Source organism: Panicum virgatum, chromosome 3N, assembly GCF_016808335.1.
Source record: "Panicum virgatum strain AP13 chromosome 3N, P.virgatum_v5, whole genome shotgun sequence".
Lineage (NCBI taxonomy): Eukaryota > Viridiplantae > Streptophyta > Magnoliopsida > Poales > Poaceae > Panicum > Panicum virgatum.
The window spans coordinates 48,960,713-48,965,911 of record NC_053147.1 but is presented as its reverse complement, the minus strand read 5'-3'; the positions used below and the strand labels follow the sequence as shown (position 1 = coordinate 48,965,911).

The 5,199-nt window shown below is 46.4% G+C and overlaps 1 non-coding gene across 1 annotated transcript; it reads right to left on the bottom strand.

Annotated features, from left to right (window-relative positions):
- Positions 1 to 4,770: 4,770 nt before the first annotated feature.
- LOC120668181 lies at positions 4,771 to 4,877 on the bottom strand. Its single transcript, XR_005672280.1, has one exon. It is a non-coding gene; the product is annotated as a small nucleolar RNA R71 (small nucleolar RNA).
- Positions 4,878 to 5,199: the final 322 nt, after the last annotated feature.

Below are 5,199 nucleotides of genomic sequence, written 5' to 3'. Positions count from 1 at the left end.
ACGAAATTGAGTCACAAATTAGTGACGATAGAATAATCATCATAAGATTTATGGTCAACGTAGATGTCACAGAACATCTTTTATTACATGGTATATGCGACGAATCGATTTTCGTCACGCAGATGTCACAGATTGTGAAACATAACGAAAATACCATTTTCAGTGGCATAAATGGAACGAAACCCATATGTGTTGTAGTGACTAGACAAGTCACAATACTAAATCCTTATAATATTCTATTGACTCAGGTCAACTCTAGTCAACTCTAGCAAGCACTAATGTATAGCATCGACTATAGATTCCTCATCATATTAATCGTCTCACCTCGTGCTGGGCCGGAGCTGTGCCTTGCCATTGGGTCTGCCAACCCCGAGGACATTGAAAAAATCAGTGGTAAATTACTGTAGCTTGTTGTTAGTGGTCTATTATGACCTCATCGTTTTAGACATAAGACCCCAATGCTCTTCCGGTCTGACTTCACCCCTGTCGAGCACCCGGACCAGCCAACTCATGAAAAGAAAATGGGACTGTGGGAGCAAGCAATCCAACCCTGGTTCTACAAAACAGAAGTCACATGGTGGAATACGTGGCCCGATCAAGAATTTCACCACCTACTGGCTACCACTGCTATCTGTTGAACTGAATGCAAACCAAGTTAGGGAATACTTCTAGGCAGTTGGTCGCACAGCCGCTATTGCCGGAGTCAAGCTACGACCTTTCGATTGGGGGCCATTACTTGCAGGAGTGGAAGCATTCAGGCTCTGGGTTCTTTCTCCAGTGGTCCGGCCTTGCAAGCCTCGGCCGTGGGATGCTGCTATCGGGTAGGGAGCAATAGACGAGCTCGGCCAATTGCTTGACGTTGCACCGCATGAACCAAGCGTGCCTTCCACTTCCACCTGTAGGTATTTAACAGCCGATACTCTGAAATCTAGTATATGCTTACAACGATCTGTCATCTTCTCAATTCTGGTTTGCCCCGTGGAGTGGAGGCCAGTCTGAAGCGTGAACTGAACTCTGCTTTGTTGCAACTTGTTCCATCTTCGATTCGTTTCAGCCAATCAGATTTCTTCGTTTTGAGTTTCGGTTATTGTCTGCTTGATAATAACCACACTGCGTTTCAGATGCCACAATTGCTTTGTCGATTGGCCAACAATTAGTGTGATAAGCCAATGGCTCTGCCATAAAGCATGTCAACTCGTTGGAGATGCTGTGCTCTGGCGTCCACACCATGAGGTAGAGCTGCTGGCCGAGGTATTGCCGAGCCTAGTAGCTCGCAGACCACTGATTCCACACCTGGTTGTACAGCGACACAACGATCGCCGACCATCTGTTCAGGGACACCTGATGTACCAGACTGCCAATGATATTCGTTCTTCAGCAATTTCAGAATTCAGAGCTCCCGAACTGGTTATTCAGTCCAGTTCCTAACAACAGTAATGTTTCAATCTCTTGGTTTCAGAAAAACTGTGAAGCGAACCGCTCTGTCAGTGGTGGCCTCTCCCGAAGAAGTCTGAACCTTACTAATCGATCTGCTTTTGATTGTTCATTTATGGTAAGCATGCACATTGATTTCTTGTTACGGATCATCAATGCTGAACCTGACTCCTTGCTGCTGAAAATTTATATATGCCAATAAGTTCAACATCTCATAAGGAATCATGCATGCATCAATTTGTCATTGATCTATTGTCAACCATCTCAGATAAACCTGAATCATAGTTGTATACTTGTATCACTCTTGTCAATGTTGCATATGTCATTGTCATTTGTTGTTTGTCCAGTGATCATATCGTTATTTATTTTATTTTTATCTTCAGTTTTGACCACACATTTTAAAGAACTTACCTTGGTCAGTCACTAATAATTCAAATTAGGATGAATTTAGAATTATCTGCAGATATTTTATGACTATTGCAAGTACTTGAGGACCTAATGTAGGTTCAGAATTATTGGCAAGGGAAGATTGTTGCAAGCGCATGAGAACCGTAACGGAGGTTGAGAATGCGTCCTATAAATTATGTTTGTGATCTCTGAATTATGTTGTGTTGGCAGCCAAAATTGGCATTGCCGAAGGCCGACCGGTCTGACCAGTCGGGCCGACCGGTCAGACCGGTCTGGTCCAGTGCAGTCCGAGTAGAGTTAGTGTTTGAATTATGGAATCCGTTTGTAACTCAATTTGGAAGAGGTACGTCTTCCCGGCCTATAAATATAAAGCCCACGGCCGATTGAGGTCCTTCTACCCAATCGAATCAATCAATCTACTATTTTTCTATTTTTCTCCAAATCCTAGCTTTTCCAACCTCGTGCTGTTCTTTGCTCGTCTCGATGGCGTTCAAGGGCGTCTTGGGTGGCCTGCTGACCTCAAGACAACCCTAGATCTTTGAGCTCCGACGGGGTCCCTCCCGAGCTTGAGGTTCTAGGTCTTCGCGAAGCTCTCTGCACCCAACCGGTCTGACCGGTTGGCGCGACCGATCCGACCGATCGCCGGGGCACTTTGTCTGGTTGCGATCGTTGCGATCCTACGCACTCTAGCGCTTTTGTGTTGGCCAATTCTGTTGTTGACGGTCGTTAAGTGCGAAATATGACCGTCAACTATACTCATTTAAGAAGGAAAACTATTCCTCTTACTCGCATATTTGTATCACTAACCTAGCTCCATAGTTGTTTTTGAAAAATTATGATTTTAGGAGAATAAGTCCAGAATAAGAAGAAAACACGAAGAATACGCAGACGAAGTCACAGAAGATCGCGTCCTGCATCACTCATACAAAAGAGGCCCACCTGACAGACCAAACCGACCAACTGGACCCCGGCACTGACATACCAACATCAGGACCCATAGGGCAGACACACAAAGAAAGACGGTGGCCAGGGGCACCAAGGTGGGGCTGGCCGAACCCATGGTTCGGCCGAACCTGCCCTGGCTCCCGTCCAGGTGCATTTTGGCGGGAAGTCTGATCTGATCCTCCTGAAGGCGGTTATGAATGTTTTCATGTATAAACTTGGCGGGAACTGACCTCAAGGGAATATAAAAGGGGCCACCCTCCACACACTCAACACACACCACTTGAAAGCCTCTCTCTACACTCTCTTGTGACTTGTACTCCTTAGGGTAGTGGAGCTAGGCTAGTACTTCATCTCTTTAGCGAATCCAGTCGTCCTCGGGGTCGGCGAGCAATTCTCGGCCTCTGGTATGGCTTTGTATTCCGACTTTCTTTATGCTATTTATTCAGAGTTCGTTCTTAGTTATCTTGCTATGTTCGTAGCTTGCTTAGCCTTGATCTGTGCTTTATCAAGTTATAGTAGTTGCATGCTTATACCAGATGATCTAGGTAAGGATATCGGTTCGTTGTGCTTTCGGGCTTGCCTTAGCATCTTACCTATCCATCCGAAGGGTGGGGGACCCGGGGGTGCTAGGGTAGTGACCTCATATGCGGGCATGGTGCCCGGGTATGCGGGGTCCTTTGGATATGACGGTGCTCCACGGTGTGATTGGGGTAGACCGCAGGTGGTGACAGCCCTGTCGGTCCGCCGGGAAGCTACTTCTCGGTTAGCGTACTCCCCGACGTTCGGGTACGGTGTAGGAGTTCATGCAAAGATGAAATGGGACTGGATGTTCTCCAGTGCGGGTCATTCTCCCCGATGTCCCTAATTTCCCGGCACCTGTAGTTCTAAGCAATGTGGCTAATGTTACTTATCTGCTAACATGAATAGTATAATAGGAACCTTTGCCTATGCACCCACTAACCTTAGGATTGCTTGTTTATTCTTTATTCATGAGAGTTGGCTGTTCTGTGTGTGTCACATTACCCCTGATTATCCTTTATTTATCACTTATCTCTGTATCGTCAGTGGTATTCATCTTGCTCATATGGGTCATGGTTATGCAACTAAATAAATACACTTTACACAACCTAGCCATCCCTTGGGAAAATATAATTCAAAATATAAATAACGATACCATGAATACTTCTAGGTGAAATGCTACAATGGTATATCCGTGTGCTTGCGGATCCTTCTGTAAACATTAAGACATACCACATGGCATCTTCGAGGCGCCGTTGCTAGGAACTAACCACTCCTAGTGGCGACGCTAAGAAATGCCAACAAGCATTTCTGGCGCCGTTGCCGGGGATGGCACTAGGTGTAAAGTTATTTACTAAAGTACATAAACATGGCAATATAAGTAAGAGGTAGCTACTGCTTATACATGCTCATGTGTTTATCTTTTTGTTTTCTCCTGATTGGATGAAAACAGGGTAGTGTATATCTGGTTTCTCCTTGCCGACAAATTTTGTTGAAAATCTCGAGAAGCTCGTGAGAAGGGTCCGACCTCGCGTCGTCCCTCCTCCGATCTCGCAGTCGACAAGCGAACCAGCTTTCCAAGCACCATCAACTGAACTCATGGCTGAGAAGACTCTCCACGACTTCTCCGTCCCCTCAGCTGTCAATGTGGCAACTGGACCCAACGTTGATGTTGGGGACGTGAACTTTGAGCTGAAGTCCAACCTCATAAACATGGTGCAGGCTAGCCCATTCTGTGGCAAGCTGAATGAGGACGCTAACGCCCATCTCCAGAACTTTCTGGAGTTATACAAGACCATAACCATACGGGGCGTTACGGCTGACACCATCAGGCTCCGTCTGTTTCCTTTCTCTCTCTTGGGGAAAGCAAAACAATGGTTTTATCAGAATAAGGAAGCCGTCAGCACGTGGGACAAGTGTTCCATGACGTTCCTTTCTAAGTTCTTCCCGTTGGGCAAAACCAATGCCCTGCGCGGAAGAATTTCAAGTTTCCGGTAGACAGGGATGGAATCCATCCTAGAAGCTTGGGAAAGGTTGCAAGAGTACATACTCGCCTGTCCTCATCATGGGATGGACGAGTGGCTCGTGCTCCAAAGCTTCTACAACAGGCTAACGACTACATCCAGAGCCCATCTCGATGCTGCTGCTGGAGGAGCCTATCTCAACCTGACAATTGCCAAAGCTACAGCCTTAATCGAGAAGATGGTCTCCAACCAGGGCTGAAACAAGGAGCGTTCCCAGCCCAGAACGAAAGGTGGAATGCATACCGTCAAGGAGACGGATATGCTCGCTGCTAAGCTAGACCTTCTACTAAAGAAATTTGATGAAGGGAACCGGCCACAGATGCATGTTCCCATCCATGCTACAAACTCGTACTTTACGTGCGAGGTTTGT